This window comes from Procambarus clarkii, chromosome 92 (assembly GCF_040958095.1).
Source record: "Procambarus clarkii isolate CNS0578487 chromosome 92, FALCON_Pclarkii_2.0, whole genome shotgun sequence".
In the NCBI taxonomy this organism is placed as follows: Eukaryota; Metazoa; Arthropoda; class Malacostraca; order Decapoda; family Cambaridae; genus Procambarus; species Procambarus clarkii.
In genome coordinates, this window is record NC_091241.1 from 15677464 (window position 1) to 15700680 (window position 23217).

At 44.8% G+C, this 23217-nt stretch overlaps 1 protein-coding gene and 1 non-coding gene across 3 annotated transcripts in view; one reads left to right on the top strand and one right to left on the bottom strand.

Moving 5' to 3' along the window:
* Positions 1 to 2017: 2017 nt before the first annotated feature.
* On the bottom strand, positions 2018 to 2136 carry LOC138359745 (5S ribosomal RNA). The gene has a single exon (XR_011226039.1). It is a non-coding gene; the product is annotated as a 5S ribosomal RNA (ribosomal RNA).
* An 18866-nt stretch (positions 2137 to 21002) lies between these two features.
* The window catches only part of LOC123774932 (TWiK family of potassium channels protein 7), a 114694-nt gene continuing 112479 nt past the window's right edge, over positions 21003 to 23217 (top strand). For both annotated transcript variants that reach the window (XM_069318995.1, XM_069318996.1), the window contains exon 1: positions 21003 to 21104. The gene's annotated coding sequence lies outside the window, so the exon portion shown is untranslated. The remainder of the gene's footprint in view (positions 21105 to 23217) is intronic.

Genomic DNA, 23217 nt, shown 5'->3' on the forward strand with positions numbered 1-23217 from the left:
GAAGAATAAGTGATCATAATATAATGCACAGTATAGAATATATGATAATTTAAAATTACGAAAGTAATAGGACGAAATAACCAGAAGAAAATTTACCAACCCCCAACCTGAACGCACTGCAAACTAGCACATCCTAGCTGAAATTAACTTAATGACTCAATAGCAATGAGCAATAGTTTAATACAAATCCTAATTGAAAGGCCAATAATATAATAAATTAAATATGAAGTTTACACAATGCGTAAATTGAGGCAATAAATTGCTGTGTTAAATACAACTCATAACTGCAAATCCAATAATATCAAATTTATAGGCATGAGGCTTGGGCAATGCTATAAATTGAAGTAATAAATTGCAGAGTATTAATACAAATCATAACTGAAAGTCTAACAATATAATAAATTACAATTTTATGAATAATCATAAATAAATAATGTAGATAATAAATAATTATAAATCACCAAAATGGGGGCAGGCCGCACGACGACAGGGCGTCAAAGCTTAAGATAGTAGAATAACTGAGACAGGGAGGGGGGGGGCAGCCTCCTCCCGAATGCACTGCGAATAATAGCCCCCGTCTGGGAAAAACGTGCCCCAGAACGTAACTCGCTGGGACGTTCGACTCACGTTCACTAAAATGTCGTGAAAATACCAATCATAATTGTGAGTCCAAATAATAGAAAATTATAGGCATGAGGCTTAAGCAATGCTATGTATTGCAGTAAAATTTGCAGCGTAATGAAACAAATCATAACTGACAGTCTAAAATGTAATAAATTATATATTTATAAATGATCATAAATATGTAATAAATAACAGCAATAATTATAAGTCGCCCAAGCGGCAGACCGCACTGCGACAGGGCGTCGAAGCTTAAGATGGTAGGACTGAGACAGTGAAGTAGGGGGGGGGGGGGGGGGGGGGGTGTCAGGCCTCCTCCCGAATGCGCTGCAAATAATAGCCACCTACTGGAGAAAAACCCGTGCCCCAGAACATAACTCTCTGGGGCATCCCCCCCTTCAAGGTCGACTGCAGCGCCTGCTTCTGGACACCGACATCTGAGCTGTCAACGGGAGGGACATCACCTGCTGGCACCATCGGCTGCGACGTAGAAATGGGAAACCTGAACCTGTGACACTTACAGCTAAAACGAATCTTACCTGACCGGCAGCCGGGACGCCTGCAGGACGTCGTTGGGCAGGACACTACTCCTCGCGCCGGCGCCAGCAAAAACCCACACTGACGTGGAAGGACTGCTGGCCAGCAGGTAGGAAGGACCCAGGCCACATCCGCAGACAGCATGCCAGGGGAACCCAGCGGCTTTGCCCCATAGAAACCTCCGGGCTACACCGGTCATACGAAGCGCTGAAAACTTGCAACGGAGAAGGGTCCATACATCCGGGCAGACCAACGTCTGGTACACTGCAACCGAGGAAACCACGGAAAACCGTGCTACAGCGATCAGACGAAACGTCTGGGAACTAACGTGCCGGGCTACACCGGCCAAACGAGACGTCTATAGGAACAAACATACTGGGCTACACCGGGCAGGCAGACGCCTGGCAACAAACAGCTAGTAGGCGCCGAACTTCCGGGCTACACCAGTCAGACGAAATGTCTGGGAACAAACGTGCCGGGCTACACCGAGCAAGCAAGCGCATGGGAACACTGGCTAGAAGGCGCTGTACTTCCGGGCTACACCGGCAGATAAACGTCTGGTACACTGCAACCAAGGAAACAACAGGAGAACCGGTTACACTGGTCAGACGAAACGTCTGGGAACAAACGTGCCAGGCTACACCGGGCAGGCAAGCGCCTGGGAACTACCGACTAGGGAGCACCGGACTTCCGGGCTACACCAGGCAGGGAGTAAGGAAGACCAAGTGCTCGGGGGGGGGGGGGGGGGGACCACCGCCTAACAACGTGCCAGGGCCTGGGGGGGGGGGCGACGCCAAGGGCGAGGGACATGTGGCCACCTGGCCCCCATGGCCGGCCACTCACGGCTACAAAACATTATGGCCAACAGCATTTGGTGTTCCCAGACGGTCACCCATCCGAGTACTAACCAAACCCAACGTTGCTTAACTTCGCTGATCAGACGAGAAGCAGAGTTCTTGACGTGGTATGGCCGTTGGCGGGGTGACGGCAGCCAGCGGGCGTAAGGGAGCCGGGCGCCCTCCAGGGCGCACCAGGGCCCCTAGGGGCAGAGGACCACTGAAAGCCTGGCCACGTGAGGCACCACCACCTGGGGCGAAGACACCGGCGGGCTGACGCCAGCCAGAGGGCGTAAGGGCGCCGGACGCCTTCCAGGGCGCACCAAGGCCCCTAGGGACAACGTCTAGGGCAGAGACTACAGAAAACTCGGCCACGAGGGGCACCACCACGTGGGGCGACGCCACCAGCGGAGTGCCGCCAGCCCGCGGGCGTAAGGGAGCCAGGCACCCTCCAGGGCGCACCAGGGCCCCTAGGGCTTGCGCCCCAGAGAAGGCAAGACAACAAGCTAGGCCCGACAATGCAAAGTATACCAGGCACGCCTGCGCACGCCCTGGCTCACAGAGTCCCCCAACAGGGGGGGGGGGGGGGGTGAGTTTTCAGTGCCCGCAAGCCCCAGGGGCATGCAGGCTCTGAAACCTAGGGCAGGGGCGATGCCGGCCCACGGGGCAAAGGAGCCTGCCAGCCACCTGAAAACATAACGGGAAATCTCGGAACCGGGGCCCTAGGGGCAGCCTAGGGTAAGCAAGCCACTGAGTGCCTGGCCATAGAAACTGAAGTGGCCCCCAGCCTGGGCCATAGTACCAGCAGAAGTATGGGTAGACTCTCGGCTAAGCCCAACCTGGAGGCCGAGGCAGCCCCTAGGGCAAGGAAGCCTCAGGGCCTGCCCACCGGGAGCACCACCACCAGCCATGGGCATCTCCAGCCCGTGGACGTGAGGAAGGCCCCCCACATGCGGGCACGCCCGGGCACGGCACGAAAGCAGGCCGAGCCCCGCCCCAGGGAAGGCCGCGCCGCTAATCCACGTGGCTTAGCGCCCAAGTGGGACAGGAAGGAAGCGAAACACAACCCAGGGAAAGCGCTCCACGGAGCTCCAAGCCATGTGGGCGACGCCGACCGGGGCTTGGGCCCCTAGGGCCGGGCCCTAGGGGCATAGGACCACTGTAACCTGGCTACGTGGTGTCGCCGCCAAGGGCGACGCCAGGCCGCTCGCAGGGAGCCCGTCCGGGCGTGGCACGAACCAGGGCCCCTAGGGACACGCCTTGGGAACACAGCAGACCGGTGCCCCTAGTGCACGCCTGGGAGAAGCACTACCGGGCGCGGGCCGCTTGGGACACAGAGTAAAAGATACGCTGGCCCGGGGCATTGTGGCAGCAGCAAAAGCAGCAGCAGCACCTGGCACGGTCTGAAGGGCGCACCTGCATACCCCAAGACAGTCTAAACGGGCTGAAGGCCCTAGGGAACTAGCTAAGGCGGCACGCACGGACCACGAGGGGAGGGCGCTAGGCACATGCCGGACACTGGGGACAGTTCTGACTAAACTTGAACAGAAAATCTCACTTTACCTTAAGAGTAGGTTGAGTAGGGCAGGGGGCTCCTGCCGTATCAGTCTAGGAGGTCGAAGGTCCCGTAAGTTTAGGGAGTGTGAGATCAGGGACCGAGGTAGCAGGTGTGATGTCCATTCCCTGAGGAGTCCCGTGTACACTGTAACAGCAGACTGAAAAATGCAGGACAGAATACTGGTCCACGTGTCGTTGAGGCGCAGCGCAGCTTCGAGTGCAGCAGACTGAAGCAGGAACAAAGTGAGGGCAGATCCCCTCTTCCCCTAGCTATTTATATGGCACCCTGTACCGGCTGCGCTGCGCCTACAGAACACGCTGCGCAATTGTCTCTTTTTCCCTGTCAGAAACAGCACCACTTTTCTGCAAAAAGCAGTGGCCATTTCTCAGTTTGAAGACTCAGGATGATCGTATTTTGAGTCTCAAGAACTAGGCACAACTTTTTGAACCACTGATTCTTGGCCCAGTTAGGGAAATCCAGTGAGGGACCAGAAGCACTCTTGAATTTCGTAAATTGGGATGTAAGCATGGAATTAGGAGAGGATTGCGAGGACACAGCTCCCTGGCTCAGTGATGGGGTAGAGGGGAGAGAAGCACCGCCGCCGTGGGCCCCCGAGCTTCCAGACGGAGAAACCAAGGTAGAAACACGAAGGCTGTCATTGGTGGTCGTGATGGATGCCTTGTTAGGGGCTTTGTTGCTCTTATTTCCCTGCGTAGTCTTGTTTTTGGGAGACATGAGTGGTTGTGAATGGACTGGGGTATATGTTGTGGCTAAAACTTGCGTCAGGCAGCGTGGAGGCGGGCAGCAGGCACTGGTACTCACAACCGGAGAAGATTGTTTTGAATTTTGTTTGATATGGAATGAGTTGATTTGGGTTGGTTACTTTCAATGTGCTATGACATGCTTGGACTCCATGTACTTAGCTGCCTGTAGGTGGTAGTCTACATCATCTGGGGGTAGTTTGAGGGCTGAAATACAGCTTAGAGTGAGGAGCGTAGCGAGCACTCAACAGCGTCAGACGACAGACTGACGGAGGTCCGTTGGACCGTTTACATAGTTTTCTAAAAGTTTGTGATAATCTAAACGCATATTACTGATCCATTAATTGCCTACATGTAAACTGGCACGTAAAACTATATCCTAAACTGAGATTATTCTCAAGTTATAAGTCTATTGTAATATAAATGGTTGGTTTAAAATATAAAAAGTATATACTGAAAACGTTTTCATTGAAGAATTTAGTTTTCTGTAAACGGAATTCTCAGGCACACCGAAATAGTTTTCGAATTCCATATTTCACATTATCGTCCATAACACCATTTTAACGTAACCAAACGTTGTATGTGGTTTAGGCCAGACTTCTCTAGCCTTAACCACATACAGCACAATACAAGTTGGTTAGGACCAGAGTTCCTTAAGACTATATCAATACTAAAAGGAGAATAGTGGCCGGTAAGTTAATTCAAAGTGCAGGCACCTATCGTAAAATACATTCCCATATGCTGGTGTAGTCTTGTGGGAGTACTGCAAGGTTTCATGTTGGGATCCTGTACTATTTCTCCTTTACTAATGACCTTTGTACAGGAGTTGCATCTTATATGCAACTCATCTGTTGTCTTGGTATATATATATATATATATATATATATATATATGCGAACAAGCCTGAATGGTCCCCAGGACTATATGCGAATGAATTTATGGTCAAGCGGATTAAGGCGCCCTGTAGTTACCAGTTGCGTTGCTTCTGGGAGTATGGGTTCGAGTCACTTCTGGGGTGTGAGTTTTCATTCATATATATATATATATATATATATATATATATATATATATATATATATATATATATATATATATATATATATATATATATATATATATATTTATATATATATATATATATATATATATATATATATATTTATATATATATTTATATATATATATGTATATATATATATATATATATATATATATATATATATATATATATATATATATATATATAACCATTCAGGCTTGTTCGCATATATATATATATATATATATATATATATATATATATATATATATATATATATATATATATATATATATATATATATATATATATATATATATATATATATTCTACCCACTTCAAGACTCCGCTCCAATATAGAAGCATCAAGAAATATGGACCAATAGGCTTTCTACAATTACTTCCATTCAATACCCATTGTTTCGTGTTCTGTCTTGTGTTTGAATTTAATACCCATTCAATACCCATTGTTTCGTGTTCTGTCTTGTGTTGGAATTTAATACCCATTGTTGAAAGTTCGTTTTTCACCTCATCCACCTCACCCAAATGTAGATATAAACCTCGAAGATGTGTAAGCTCTATTCAGTTTCAGTTGTGTGTTTGTAAACTAAAGTCTTTGAAAATGTAATAAGTTTTACGAAACGCGCTCAAGTGTCACTGCATTTGCCAATCCTTTGACCATTTCAAAACCCTATCTAGATCAACTTGAAGTGATAGTGAGTCCTCCTCCGAATTAATTTCCCTACCGATTTTCGTATCATCGGCAAATTTGCAAATGTTGCTACTCAAACCTGAATCTAAATCATTTATGTATATTATAAACAACAGAGGGCCCAGGACAGAGCCCTGAGGTACTCCACTAACAACATTATCCCACTTTGACTTAACCCCATTTATACTAACTCTCTGTTTCCTTTGGAATAGACATGCCCTAATCCAAGTTAATATAGCACCCCCAATACCATGAGCTTCTATTTTTTTAACTAGTCTTTCATGTGGCACTATATCAAAAGCTTTGCTAAAGACAAGGTACACAACATCACAATCCTTACCACTATCAACTGCCTCAACTATGCTGGAATAAAAAGTTAGCAAATTTGTTAAACATAAACGGTCATTTGTAAAACCATGTTGCAACTCATTTATTAATTTATGTTTTTCAAGATGGAGACGAATTGTATTTGCAATTATTGATTCAAGTAACTTTCCCACAATAGACGTTAGGCTAATTGGCCGATAGATTGACGCAAGTGATCTATCTCCTTTTTTAAAAATTGGTACCACATTAGCTACCTTCCATGACTCTGGCACTCTGCCTGACTCTATTGATTTATTAAATATGGTAGACAGTGGCTCGGAAAGCTCCTCTTTGCATTCTTTAAGCACCCTGGCAAACACTTCATCCGGCCCTGGGGATTTGTTTGGTTTTAGTTTTTCTAATTGTTTAATTACATCCTCCCTGGTAACTGCTAAACTAGTCAACCTGTCCTCATCCCCACCCACATAGACTTGTTCGGCTGAAGGCATATTGTTAAGTTCTTCTTTAGTAAATACAGATATAAAATATTTGTTAAAAATACTACTCATCTCCTTGTCATTATCCGTTATTTGACCTGTCTCAGATTTTAATGGACCTATCCTTTCCCTAGTCTTAGTTCGATATAACTGAAAAAAACCTTTAGGATTTTACTTTGCTTGCTCTGCTATGCGAACTTCATAGTTTCTTTTTGCTTTCCTAATCACTTTTTTAACATTTCTAGCCAGTTGTATGAATTCCTGTTCTAAACTGTCTTCCCCATTCTTAATCCTTTTGTACCAAGCTCTCTTTTTACCAATAAGGTTCTTTAAATTATTTGTTATCCACTTTGGGTCATTAGTATTCGATCTATTCAATTTGTATGGTATACTACGTTCCTGTGCTTTGTTTAGAATATTCTTAAATAAGTTATATATTAAATCCACATCGAAATCCCCATTTACGTCACCTATCGCTGGGTTCATGTCTCGCTCCAAGACCGGCCCACACCCCATACCCAAGACTTTCCAATCTATTTGACCCCAAAAATTTCTTAGGCTATTAAAATCAGCTTTTCGAAAATCTGGCACTTTAACAGAATTTTCTCCTACAGGTCTATTCCATTCTATGCTAAATCTGATTTCTTTGTGATCACTGTTCCCTAGCTCACTCCCTATTTCGATGTCATTAATTTGTGTTTCCCTGTTAGTTAACACTAAATCTAAAATATTATTTTCCCGTGTTGGTTCCTTAATGTGTTGCGTAAGCAAGCAATCGTCAAATAATTCTAGAAAATCTTCTGCTTCACTATTCCCTGTTTTGTTCAACCAGTTTATTCCACTATAATTAAAGTCACCCATGACATAAATACTGTTAGATCTAGATGCCCTAGATATTTCATCCCATAGATGCTTTGCTTTCATTCTGTCTAAATTTGGTGGCCTATATATAACTCCTATTATAATATTATTTGCTTTTTCGTATAATTCTATCCAAATAGTTTCTGTGTGTGGCTTAGTTTTGATTCCCTCTTTGAGACTACATTTCAAATTGTCCCTAACATATATGGCTACTCCCCCTCCTCGTCTAATATATCTATCTGTGTGAAATAGTTTAAATCCATTTATTTGATATTCAGCTAATAGTTCTCTATTTTCTACATTCATCCACGTTTCGGTAAGTGCAATAATATCTATTTTTTCTGTGCAGACAAGAGCATTTAATTCGTTAATTTTATTTCTTAGACTTCTACTGTTAGTGTAATATACCCTAAGTGAATTGTTATTTTGAGGCCCTTCTCTTTCCCTGATCATTTTGCCAATTCCTTTCTCCCACAAGCACATACTTTTATTATCTCCTTCCTCCAAATCAATTCCCATACCTCTATCTACTAACAGTTTAAACCCAAACAAACACCTCTAACCACTTCTTCCAACGAGTTCGCAACAGCAACAACCCCAGCTCTCGATAGATGCACCCCATCACGAGCATACATTTCATTTCTTCCATAGAAGTGTTCCCAGTTGTCTATGAAAGATATTGCATTTGATTTGCAATATCTTTCCAGCCGGCAATTGACACCAATTGCCCTCGACATCCATTCATTTCCCACTCCCTTTCTTGGAAGAATGCCACATATGATCGGGATTCCTCCCTTGCTCCTAACTAATTCAATGGCTGTCCTGAATCTCTGTATTAGTTCCTCACTCCTAACTCGCCCAACATCATTACCCCCTGCACTAATATAAATAATGGGTTTGTTCCCATTTCCTGTCATAATATCATTCATGTTTCCAACAATATCACCAATTCCAGCTCCCGGATAGCAAACCCTTAATCTGTTCCCCCTATCTCTGGCACAAAACGTTCTGTCTAAATACCTCACCTGGGAATTTCCCACAACCAAAATTCGCTTCGATTCTCCCTTTTCCTTTCGAGCAGTTTGAGGGACCTGCGCTTCAATGCTCCTCGTTACTTTGTCTTTGCCACCTTGTTGAACAACATGCTTCTATATTGGTGCGGAGTCTTGAAGTGGGTAGAATATAGTTGTGCATTAATTGGCTGTTGATTGCTGGTGTCGACTTCTTAATGTGTAGTGCCTCGCAGATATCAAGCCGCCTGCTATCGCTGTATCTATCGATGATTTCTGTGTTGTTTGCTAAGAATTCTCTGGTGATGGTTTGGTTGTGGGAAGAGACTATATGTTCCTTAATGGAGCCCTGTTGCTTATGCATCGTTAAATGCCTGGAAAGAGATGTTGTTGTCTTGCCTATATACTGAGTTTTTTGAGGCTTACAGTCCCCAAGAGGGCATTTGAAGGCATAGACGACGTTGGTCTCTTTTAAAGCGTTCTGCTTTGTGTCTGGAGAGTTTCTCATCAGTAGGCTGGCCGTTTTTTTGGTTTTATAGTAAATTGTCAGTTGTATCTTCTGATTTTTGTCTGTAGGGATAACGTTTCTACTAACAATATATTTCAGGACCCTTTCCTCCGTTTTATGGGCTGTGGAAAATGAGTTCCTGTAAAATAGTCTAATAGGGGGTATAGGTGTTGTGTTAGTTGTCTCTTCAGAGGTTGCATGGCGTTTCACTTTCCTTCTTATGATGTCTTCCACGAAACCATTGGAGAAGCCGTTGTTGACTAGGACCTGCCTTACCCTACAGAGTTCTTCGTCGACTTGCTTCCATTTTGAGCTGTGGCTGAGAGCATGGTCGACATAAGCGTTAACGACACTCCTCTTGTACCTGTCTGGGCAGTCACTGTTGGCATTCAGGCACATTCCTATGTTTGTTTCCTTAGTGTAGACTGCAGTGTGGAAAACTCCGCTCCTTTCCATGACTGTTACATCTAGAAAGGGCAGCTTCCCATCCTTCTCCATCTCGCAAGTGAAACGCAACACAGAATTCTGCTCAAAGGCCTCCTTCAGCTCCTGCAGATGTCTGACATCAGGTACCTGTGTAAAAATGTCGTCAACATACCTGCAGTATATGGCCGGTTTCAAGTTCATGTCGACTAAGACGTTTTGCTCAATGGTACCAATGTAGAAGTTTGCAAACAGGACACCTAGGGGAGAACCCATGGCGACCCCATCTACTTGCTTATACATGTGTCCATCCGGGCTCAAGAAGGGTGCCTCTTTAGTACAAAAACTACTCCAAGCTTGTACTAATAATAATTACTTTACCACACTATCTTACGTTAAAAGCCTTGGTCCACATAAGCAGGATACAAGGGTTACACTGAGAACAAGCTAGGGTAAAGTACTACTAGTGAAGCACTTGAAGCTTGGGCAGCTTAGGGTAGTGAGCCCACGTGGTACCTTAACTCAACACAACACTAATGGGTACCCAAAACCCTGGCAAATACTACCCCAAGGTCTCCACCAATCTTACAAACCCAGAGTAGGCACACTTAAAAAACACAGGACTTAACTTAATGGTACAGGAACTTAAGGTAAGGGAAATAAGTAAGAGGAAAGGTAGAGCAGTGCAGAGCAGCTCAGAAAGGTCTTGACCCCCACGAACGCCAGTCAGAGAAGACGGAGCGTCTCCACTCTCCTCCCTCAGTTCACTTGCTGCCAGCAGACTACTCAACTAATCGTACAGCTTTCCTATCCCAAGTTTAATCAGGTTTACTTTACAAATGATTAGAAAGTATTAGTAAACATAGTTGGTGCCTATTTTATTATTTAATTCTTTCATTCTTTCTAAGATCAGATATTATGTACCCCGCTCTGCCCTGGTGACTCTCTATTACTCCCTCATCTATCCATATTTCAACTATGGTATTTGTGCTTGGGGTTCTACTACCCAAAATCATTTACGTCCTCTAATTACTCAACACAAAGCTGCTATTAGGACAATATCCAACTCTGGCCCCAGACATCACTCGGTACCCCTACTCAAATCTCTGAATATGTTAGATATTAATTTAAGTCACTGCACATTCTCTCATGTGTATTATACATATATAAAACGCTGAACTGTAATGCCAATCCTGACCTCAAAAGCTTCATTGAAGGTTGTAACAGAAACCATGAGCACCACACCAGAAATAAATACAGTTTTGATATTCCAAGAGTACGACTTAGTCAAACTAGAAATGCTCTACAAATCAAGGGACCCAGAATGTGGAATGACCTTCTCAATCATGTAAAAGACTGTACCTCTCTTAACCAGTTTAAGATAAAAACGAAGCACTTCCTAATAAATTCCCTGTAACCTACCATACCCCTCTGTTGTCAACCCATGTTTGTTTTTTTAAACAACGCTCTTTGTCTGTAATAATTTGTAATTGTATTTGTGCTGCTTTTTCAGCCATGTTCCCCCCTCTTTTATCTCTATTTTTATTTGTTCTCAACACATTTTATTCTTTATAACCATTAGTATTAAACTTTAGTCATTAATTACGCGGCCAGCTATGACATAGATAATAGTCTGGCATTTATAACTTAGGACTCTTGTGTTCTTGGGACTTCAAGAAGCCATGAAAACTACGATTGTACCACGATCACAGCCTCACCCTGGTTGAGTTTATCTCCGGGGGCCCTTCAACCTCACAAGCTGAAAAGCTAGGGTCGGTCTACAGTACTCAACCATTACAGTACAATGCCATTTGGACATTTGCCATTTGTACATTACAGTACAATGCCATTATCTATGGCAGACATAGATAATGTCTGGCAATCATAATAATTCCGGGCTCAACCGGCAGACATAGGTCTGGCAATCATAATAATTCCCGGGCTCAACCGGCAGACATAGGTCTGGCAGTCCAATAGCGAAGGCGGCTGCATAATAATTCCGGGCTCAACCGGCAGACATAGGTCTGGCAATCCGATAGCGAGGGTGGCAGCTTAGGGCGGCTGTATAATAATTCCGGGCTTATCCGGCAGGCCAGAATCTAAAAAATCCGGCGGCGAAGGAGGCTGCATTAAAATTTTTATGCCTAACCCGTAGACAATATTTCTGGCCAATCCAACGCGAGGGCGTCTGCTGAAAAAAAAAAACCCGCGTCATTGCTAGTTGATCTAGCTAGTTAAAACTAGCATCGTTGATACTGAATAGATAAAATTCCCCGGCTTAACCAGCAGACTATAAATCTGGCAAGCTAGCGGCTAGGGCAATGGCATATAAGAATTCCGTATTAATCGTCGGACAATCGTCTGTCAATCCAGCAGCGTGGTGAGCTGCATAAAATTTCCGGGCTTCACCATCAGACAATAGGTCTGGCAATCCAGCAGCGTGGTGAGCTGCATAAAATTTCCGGGCTTCACCGTCAGACAATAGGTCTGGCAATCCAGCAGCGTGGTGAGCTGCATAAAAAATCCTGGCTTAACCGACAGATAATAATTCTGATGGATTATAAAAATAATCCATCAGCGATGGAGGCTGCATAAGAATTCCGTTTTAAACAGCGGACAATATGTCTAGCAATCCAGCAGCGTGTTGAGCTGCGTAAAAAAGGTTCCGGGCTTAACCGGCGGACAATATTTCCGGCAAACCAGCATCGAGGATACTGAATAAAAATTCTCGGGCTTAACCGGCAGACAATAATTCTGGCAAGTTTATCGGCGCGGGCAAGGCTGTATAAGAATTTCGTCGTAATCAGCGGACAATAGGACTGTTGGCTGCATAACATGTTTTGCCTAGGCATGACCTAGCTGGCCTGGCTAGAGCGACTGCAGGCCGCGTGGGAAACAGCGCTGGGCACACGCCGACACTTGGGAGGAACCTAGCTTTTACATTTAGGACATAAGATAACACATTACCATGGAGAAAGTTGAGTACTGTAGACCGACCCTAGCTTTTCAGCTTGTGAGGTTGAAGGGCCCCCGGAGATAAACTCAACCAGGGTGGGGCTGTGATCGTGGTACAATCGTAGTTTTCATGGCTTCTTGAAGTCCCAAGAACACAAGAGTCCTAAGTTATTCCTTTTTCTTGCGAAGCGAAGCGTGTTTGTAGCGTTTGTAGCAAAAAAATTTTTCTTTGACTTGTGAAGCGGAGCGAGGCTGTAGCAAGAAAGAACGCATGTCCCCTCCTCTCTGCTTATATAGGCCCCCCGCGGCGCTCCGCACGCTGCGCTGCGGATCGCGCTGTGCAACTGTCTTCTCCTCCATCAGAAATTCCTCCGCATTCCTACGTAATGCAGCGGTTATTTAGTCATTAATGTTTTTCCTGCCCGAAACGCTTTGTGTAATAGTGGCTTTAGGCATTGTATGTACTAGCTCTATCTATTAATCCAACAAACTTTGTAAAATCTCTTGTATGTATATACCTTACCTAAATAAACATTTATTTATTTATTTATATATTATTTAATAATCAACCCCAAGCTCAGTCTTTATATGCTCTGTGAGAAACAAGAATTGTCTTACGTCTGGCAGGGAAGATACGACAAATGCACCTCGCTATGCGTCCCCAATACTATAAGGTAGTTTATTTAGCTCAATTTTGACCTCTGGTTTCCACTGAGGAACCCAGGGTCGTAACACTCCTCCCCCCTTCAGAGAAAAAAAATGTCATATTTTTTTTTTGTATGAGTGTACAGAGAATAAAAAGGAAAATTTATGACAAAAAAAAATCATTCAAAAACAACAATTTCTCTGCAAGAAAATTACAAAGGAATTCTCTGAAAGAAAAAAAACACATACACAAAAAAAAAAAAAACACAGGGAAGTAAATAAATTGGACACAGAATATTTAATGTCACAGGAGAACCTACAAAAAAAACACACTAAAGCATGACAGTTGGTAAATGGCTTCCTGTGGCCCAGATGAATGTTATTCAGGCAACCGGAACAGAGCGTCAGCTATCAAGTTGAGCCGGCCCGGTAGGTGGGTAATGGAAAGATTGAAGTCCTGTAGGTACAATGCCCACCTGAGGATGCGTTTATTCTTCCCCTTCATCTGATTCAGGAAAACTAGTGGGTTATGGTCCGTGTACACTTCCACTATATTACCTGTGGGGTAAGCTTCGAACTTTTTACATGTAAACACTAGCGCCAATGCCTCTTTTTCTACCACTGAATAATTGCGTTGCGCCTAGTCAAATTTCACAGAGTAATAATATACTGGGTGTTCCACTTGATCATCCCCAGTTTGCAACAACACTGCACCAGCACCCGAGTCAGATGCGTCAACGTGAATTTTAAATGGTCTGTCGAACCTTGGACTAGCGAGCACTGGGGCGGAAGCTAAGATCAATTTCAAATCTTTAAATGCCTCTGCACAGTCTGATGACCACTTAAATTTAACGGCCTTCCGCAACAAGTCTGTGAGAGGAGTGGCCACACTGGAAAAGTTCTGACAAAAGCGTCGATAGTACGCACACATACCGATAAATCTTTGAACGTCCTTTTTAGACTTTAGCACCGGATACTCCAGAATGGCACTGATTTTATCTTGCTGAGGTAACACTTTTCCTTGGCCCACTTCATAACCGAGGTACGTCACTGTGCCTTGGCCAAAATGACACTTTTTTGCATTTAAGATCAGATTTGCCTTTTTCAAAACTGAACAACTGGCATAACTTAGCTATGTGGTCAGCCCAATTACTATCAAAGAGCACAATACCATCTAAATATGCCCGACAATTTGGCACATTAGCGAGCAAAGAGTTCATGAGTCTCTGGAACGTGGCAGGGGCATTACGCAAGCCGAACAGTAACTCTTGACACTCAAAAACACCCTCGGGTGTCACGAAGGCAGTTAGTTGTTTAGCACATTCAGTGAGCGGGATTTGATAATACCCCCTCGAGAGGTCGAATTTCAAGACGTACTTGGCGTTTCCCAGCTCGTCGATGCAGTCCTCGAGGAGGGGCAGCGGGTAGGCATCCACAATAGTCACCTTGTTGAGCTGCCGATAGTCGGTGCACAATTGCCAGGAACCGTCTGGTTTGGGGACCAAAAGGCAGGGCGAGCACCAAGAGCCCTGGCTCGGCCGGATGAGGCCGTGCTGGAGCAGGAATTCTACCTCTTTCCGTATGATGGCCTTCTTTTCCGGACTCATCCGGTAGGGTTCAAGGCGAATGGGGGTGTAGTCCATCAACTTGACATCATGGCAAATGGCATCAGTCTGGGTTGGGACCCTCCCCGAACAGACTGGAGAATTCATCAAGCAACGACTGCACCTCTTCACGTTGGGCCATCTGCAAGTGGGACAGTCCCTCCTCCACAGCATTCACAGAACTAGAATTATTGAGAATGAGATTAGTTGGGTCCCCAGAACAATCATCCCCTCCCTCACTGGAAATGGAAACATTGGTTAGTGCAATGGGCCTGGGGCCCTGGAACTTCTTCAGCCGATTCACGTGTACGAGCATTACCTGGTTACGCTTGTCAGAGTGCCTCACTTTGTACGTGAGGTCCCCAGTCTTTTCTGTCACAATGTAGGGGCCTTCGTACTTGTGGGACATAGTGTTCCCTAGTCGAGGCTTTAATACCAGAACAGGGTCGCCAGGCTGAAATACCCGGCACTTAGCCTTAGCATCGTTTCGTTCTTTCATCTTTTCTTGCGCCTTCCCAAGATACTTTAGTGCAGCCGCCTTGCAGTCCTTGAGTCTCTGGTGGTGTTGCGCAAAGAAAGCCGAACAGGTGGTAACGGCCATAACGATTATTTGCTCGGTTAACGTTACGTTCCCTAGCAGATTCTCCTGTAACATTTGCAAGTGTCCACGAACTTTATGGCCAAAGACTAACTCAAAAGGAGAACAATCCAGTGAACTTTGTAACCCCTCTCTAGCGGCAAACAAAACATACGGCAAATTCTCATCCCAAAAGGTGTGGGAATTCTCGCATGATGTCTTCAACATTTGCTTCAGAGTTAGATGGAAACGTTCAATTACCCCCTGACTCTGTGGATGGTATGGGCTGGAAACCTTATGAGTTATTCCATGGTCCTTACAAAATTGTTAAAAAATATCAGACTTAAAGTTAGTACCATTGTCAGTTTGCACGACCCGAGGCAGTCCAAAAGTGGAAAAAAATTGCAACATACAAGCAACAACAGTCTTTGCTTGGATGTTCCTTACAGCAAAAGCCTCTGGGTAACGAGTAGTGATACACATCATCGTGATTTGGTAAATATTACCAGACTTAGTTCTAGGTAATGGACCAACACAGACCATTACCACATGAGAAAATGGTTCTTTCCGGCACGACAATAGGCCTTAGAGGAGCTTTAGGTGGAGTCTGGTTTGGTTTCCCAACAAGTTGACAAACAATACACGCATTACAAAATTTTGCCACATCGCCTTTCAGCTTGGGCCAGAAAAAATACTTTAAGATTTTGTGATACGTAATATTAATACCTTGATGTCCCCCCCATAGGATCATCATGAGCAGCTGCCAAAACTCTTTCTCTATAGCAGGTCGGCAACATAACCTGGTGGACTACCTCCCACTCATTTGACAAGGGAGCACTCTGTGGTCTCCATTTTCTCATCAAAATCCGATCATTGTAGTAGTACCCAGTTGCTGCTTCTACAATTTCCTCCCTAGAGATGGCTAACTCATAACATTCTGCAAGACTGGGGTCAGCTTTCTGTAACTCACTCAAGGAGGCGTCCAGGCCTTGGTCAGATGCCATTGGACGAGGCTCAACAGCGTTCTCCTCCACCTCCCCACTACTCTCGGTAGGCGGCGGTGGCAGGCTCTCCACAATGTCCTCAGCCACGTCATCGAGTCAGGTCATGAATGTGTCAGCAAGGTCCACTTGGCTTTCACCACTCGGAAAGTTCCTCGTGTCCTCGGGATTTACCACCTTGGCAAGCACAGGGCTGCCCTTACATTTAAGTCCCATAGACCTGGTCACCGCACACGCAGGGTACACAACATTATCCTCTGCGGCAGGTGGATCCAGGCAAACCTTAGGGGTAGGCAACATAATAGGCAGTCTGGAGTCCCCTACCTTATCCCCTACTAAATCATTACCAACTATTACATCAACATTAGGGAAAGGTAGGTACGAAGTGACTCCAACTGTACAAACACCCTTGTGGAAATCAGATTCCAGGGTAACCTTATGGAGGGGTACTGCTCGAGTATCACTAGTGACACCCTCGACCAGTACCACCTCTCCAGTGCCGAGAGTGTTGGCACCTTGGAAAGCACTCTCTAAAATTAAAGTCTGGATGGCACCGGTGTCTCGGAAGATCACCACGTCCTTCCAGGAAGAACCCTCAGACAAAAGTAGTCCCCCTTTCGATAAGAATGGGGTAAGCAAGTCCAACCACTGCAGGTTGGAGGTCTTACTCCCTAACCCTTCCGAAGGCCTCAAGCCCTGTGTCACAACTAGAGCATTGGGTCTTTTTTCCGGGTACAGTTGCCAACAACGGCTAGTAATGTGGTTAGGACGTTTACAGTGACCACAGACACGTCGGGGAGAAGAGACATTACTAACAGAATTACCCTTCGGTTCACTCTTAGGTGTCGTGGGGCTAGACAATTTAACAGGGTTAGTTTTGACTGAAACAGAAGGTGCAGTAGTTAAAGGGTTAGCATGAGCTGGTCTGGACTGGCTGTGGGTATAAGTTTTGCTACTCTGTGAGGTATAATTATTTTTATTGGGCCTTTTGCCCACCAACTGGTAGTTTTCTGCCATCTTGGCCAAATCCCCTATTTTAGAATCTACCTCTATCCTTCCTCTTATAAATTGTGCAACATTCTCTGGCATATTATCTATAAAGTGTTCGATTAAAACTACATTCTTTAGTGCCTCGTATGTTTCGGCTGTAGCCGAGCGAATCCATTTATCAAACAATCTAATTTGATCATTAGCAAATTCAGTGAGTGGTTGGTTATGAGTAGGCCTAAGGTTGTGATAAGCTTGGTGGTGAGCTTCAGGAGTAATTTCATATGCCCTTAAAATTCGCTCCCTGACTTTATCATATTCAAAACACTCGTCGTCAGGCACGTTTATAAAAATATCTTGTGCTTTACCCCTAAGCCGCCCCTGCAAGATTTTCACCCACTCTTTCCTTGGCCAGTTCATGGACTTGGCTAGTCTCTGAAAATGGTTGAAAAATCTTTCAGGGTCTGACTCTGAAAATTCAGGTAAGTTATGTTTTTTATCAGAATGCCTGGGGTTTGAGTCCCCAGTAGGTGGTACTATTCTTGCTGCCTCATTTTTGAGCCTTTGCTCTTCCACTTTAGCATTTTGTTCTGCTACTCTGGCCTCTTGCTCTGCCAGTCTTAACTTGGCTAGTGTTAATTCTAACTCTATATTTCTACTAGCTACACTTTCCCCTGAACTGGGCTCGCATAAAATTGTATCACTTGGCACTAGTTCTTGGTCTATACAATGCCGTAAAATTCCATTCACCAAAGTCCACTTTTTATCAGTGTCGTTTAACTCGAGACCAAATTCCTTGCCTAACAATACTAAATTTGCTTTGGTGAGCTTCTTAATCTCTACCACTGAAGGATCCTTTGCCAGTTCCTGCATTTTAGCCTCCATCACTAATTAATTTAGCTCCTAGCCAAAGAAAAAATTAAAAAAATAAAAATTTAAAAAAAACAAAAATTTGCACGGCCCCTAACACAAGGCCACACTTACCTCAATTGTGAAGAGATCCAGCTGGGTGTCCAGTCAGTAAAAATAAATCCTTTGCTAGTTGAGCTGGACCCTAGGCTAACACACAACCGTTCTGCGGAAAACAAGAATTTTTAGTTTTGGCACTCAAGAATCTAATTTTTTACAATTATAATGTTGCTCCCGGACAGGCCCCCACTTGTTAAAAATGGCAGGCTGTACTATGGGGAATCTAGTATAAATGGATGTAGGGGCAGTAGTTAGCATTAAGAGTTATCAAATATGGGAGATCTAAAAGGCCCGGCCCCCAAAATAAAATATCCACAGTGAACATTAATTGGCTACAAGATAATGTCAGTCTAGAGTTTGATCATAGATCTCCTACACAGGAAGAATGGATACTCCTTTAACTAACTAACTTATTTATTAACCCCTTAACAACCCCCCCATATACATTCTCACCAATAACAATAATAATAATTACTTTACCACACTATCTTACATTAAAAGCCTTGGTTCACATAAGCAGGATACAAGGTTTACACTGAGAACAAGCTAGGGTAAAGTACTACTGGTGAAGCACTTGAAGCTTGGGCAGCTTAGGGTAGTGAGCCCACGTGGTACCTTAACACAACACAACACTAATGGGTACCCAAAACCCTGGCAAATACTACCCCAAGGTCTCCACCAATCTTACAAACCCAGAGTAGGCACACTTGAAAAACACAGGACTTAACTTAATGGTACAGGAACTTAAGGTAAGGGAAATAAGTAAGAGGAAAGGTAGAGCAGTGCAGAGCAGCTCAGAAAGGTCTTGACCCCCACGAACGCCAGTCAGAGAAGACGGAGCGTCTCCACTCTCCTCCCTCAGTTCACTCGCTGCCAGCAGACTACTCAACTAATCATACAGCATTCCTATCCCAAGTTTACTCAGGTTTACTATACAAATGATTAGAAAGTATTAGTAAACATAGTTGGTGCCTATTTTATTATTTAATAATCAACCCCAAGCTCAGACTTTACATGCTCTGTGAGAAACAAGAATCGTCTTACGTCTGGCAGGGAAGATACGACAAATGCTCCTCGCTATGCGTCCCCAATACTATAAGGTAGTTTATTTAGCTCAATTTTGACCTCTGGTTTCCACTGAGGATCCCAGGGTCGTAACAAGCTGTTTGTAAATAATTTTTTCAAATATTTTTGATAGTATGGGTAGGTTTGATATTGGTCTATAATTGTTTATGTCTGCCGGATTACCTCCATTATAAACTGGCATTACTCTTGCTTTTTTGAGGATATCAGGGAAGGTATGACACTCAAGGGATTTGATGAACAGCAGAGCTATAGGTGGCGCAAGGGCATGGGAGGCGCTCTTGTATATGTATGTACTGTTCCTAAATAAATTATTATTATTATTATTATTATTATTATTAAGATGCTTTTACAAGCTCAGGTTACAGTTACATCACAAACATTGTATAACTGATGCATCACATAGTCAATCTAGGGTACAAGTCCAATATATCATCAAGTGTTCCAGTATTCATATAGTAGTTACAGAGTCCAGCATACCTCAGCCCAGGAGGGCGAAAGTCAGTCAATATGACTGAGTACAATATAATGTTACAGGGAGTGCATGTTTTCTCTTTCACAAAGTTGACACATTGTGTATTGGACACTTTCACTACGTTGACACATGGTGTGCTCAACACTTTCACAAAGTTGACACATTGTGTACTCGACATTTGGGTTTTGAGAAAGCTACCAGATACGTCTATATCCCAGGCGTATTCTGGCCACTATAACATCACATTGCCGGGTTCTTGTTCTATTAGTCCCATATGTGAATGTCTCCTTACGATATCTATCATAATGTCTAATACTACAACTTTCCGGTCTTTGTGAATTTGTTAGGTCAGTAAGATTTTTATTAGATATTTATTTAAGTATCTCTCTGTCATTGCGAATGAAACACCCATATTAATTTCTACTGCTGGTCTACTACAGGCTGCCTTTGCAATCATGTCAACTCTATCATGCTTTGAGAAACAAGCATGTGATGGTAGCCAGAGAAGTTTAGTCTGAAATATATTTTCTTCAGCAGCTAAAACATTCATTCGAATATCATTAATTATTTTCTGGGTGTTACTACTATGTGCGTTTAGGGCTCGGGCGGGTAGGCGGTTCCATGGGTTCATATCCCTGTGGGTGACGAAGCATCTGTTGTTCTCACCGGGTTGACGTCTCCACACCTCATGAAAGACGGCAACACGAGAATGTTTTATTCTTTTAAAGTAGAAGTAAGACAAAATGAAGCATAGAGCGCGGCGTGTATGTTTACCCGCGGCGTCTAGTAACGTCATAGGTGCCAGGTCTATGTGAGTAGTTTACTTGCCAGTCATACACTGAGGTAAGTGTGGGCAACAGGTGTCGCCAAATGTGTTGTGCGAGGCAGGTTTGGTTGGACGACGTAGTCCAACGTTATCGTCTGCTCTACCTTGTAACGATATAGTGTTAGAGGCGAGTGTGGTGGTAGTTAGGTAGTGGCAAGTCTACCAGTTGCCATAGTGAGAAGAGGTACACAGCGGCCCGGCCACCACAACCACCACCTCCCCGGCCACCACCACCACCAGCCACAGTCAACCTCACCACAGTGTGGAGACCGTCGTGAGCGCTCCTCACCTGTGCTGCCTCTCCTGGTCCAAGGTCAGTGTGGGTGGTGTTGACCACCCCGGGGTCACGCTGCTCTGTAATCACCAACATTTGACCCATTAGGTGCCTGCAAATGCTAAACGCCTGATGTTTAAACGTGGTAATTTGATAATAGGCTTGACCTATTTATCAATTGCGACATCATTCCATCTACGGCAATTATCTGAAGCAAGATTCAGACTGAACTCCAAAATTCGAATTTAATAAAGGCCGTTATTTCCACATTAACTTAATTCAATAAAATGCATCAGAATAAAAAAATCACAATATAAATCAACTCAAATTACAAAATAAATAAACCTAAATTATAATAGAAATCAACTAAAATTACATATAATTAACTAAATTAAAACACAATTAAATATTATTTTTCTCAACTTGTTAAATAATCAACAACAATTTGAGTTAATAAATAAGTTAATTACACAAGCGCGAGTGATGGTTCTTTTGTTTCATGAGTCTATTGTTGAAGGGTTGTTGTTGTTGAGTGCTGTGCTGAGGCACCACTCTCAGTACTGGTGAACACCTGAGGCACCAGGTGTCACACTGTCAGCCACACCTGAGGCACCAGGTGTTACACTGTCAGCCACACCTGAGGCACCAGGTGTCACACTGTCAGCAACACCTGAGGCACCAGGTGTCACACTGTCAGCCACACCTGAGGCACCAGGTGTCACACTGTCAGCCACACCTGAGGCACCAAGTGTCACACTGTCAGCCACACCTGAGGCACCAAGTGTTACACTGTCAGCCACACCTGAGGCACCAAGTGTTACACTGTCAGCCACACCTGAGGCACCAAGTGTTACACTGTCAGCCACACCTGAGGCACCAGGTGTCACACTGTCAGCCACACCTGAGGCACCAAGTGTTACACTGTCAGCCACACCTGAGGCACCAGGTGTCACACTGTCAGCCACACCTGAGGCACCAAGTGTTACACTGTCAGCCACACCTGAGGCACCAGGTGTCACACTGTCAGCCACACCTGAGGCACCAAGTGTTACACTGTCAGCCACACCTGAGGCACCAGGTGTCACACTGTCAGCCACACCTGAGGCACCAAGTGTCACACTGTCAGCCACACCTGATGCACCAAGTGTCACACTGTCAGCCACACCTGAGGCACCAGGTGTCACACTGTCAGCCACACCTGAGGCACCAGGTGTCACACTGTCAGCCACACCTGAGGCACCAGGTGTCACACTGTCAGCCACACCTGAGGCACCAGGTGTCACACTGTCAGCCACACCTGACGCGTAAAGTGTCACACTGTCAGCCACACCTGAGGAACCAAGTGTCACACTGTCAGCCACACCTGAGGCACCAGGTGTCACACTGTCAGCCACACCTGAGGCACCAAGTGTTACACTGTCAGCCACACCTGAGGCACCAAGTGTCACACTGTCAGCCACACCTGAGGCACCAAGTGTCACACTGTCAGCCACACCTGACACGTAAAGTGTCACACTGTCAGCCACACCTGACACGTAAAGTGTCACACTGTCAGCCACACCTGAGGCACCAAGTGTCACACTGTCAGCCACACCTGAGGCACCAAGTGTCACACTGTCAGCCACACCTGAGGCACCAAGTGTCACACTGTCAGCCACACCTAACACACCAAGTGTCAAACTGTCAGCCACACCTGAGGCACCGTGTGTCACACTGTCAGCCACACCTAACACACCAAGTGTCACACTGTCAGCCACACCTGACGCGTAAAGTGTCTCACGGTCAGCCACACCTAAAACACCAAGTGTCACACTGTCAGCCACACCAAAGACACCAAAGGTCACACTGTCAGCCACACCTGAGACACCAAGTGTCACACTGTCAGCCACACCAAAGACACCAAAGGTCACACTGTCATCCACATCTGAGACACCAAAGGTCACATTGTCAGCCACACCTGAGACACCAAATGTCACACTGTCAGTCACACCTGAGACACCAAAGGTCACACTGTCAGCCACACCTGAGACACCAAGTGTCACACTGTCAGCCACACCAAAGACACCAAGTGTCACACTGTCAGCCATACCCGAGGCACCATGTGTCACACTGTCATCGACACCTGAGACACCAAGTGTCACACTGTCAGCCA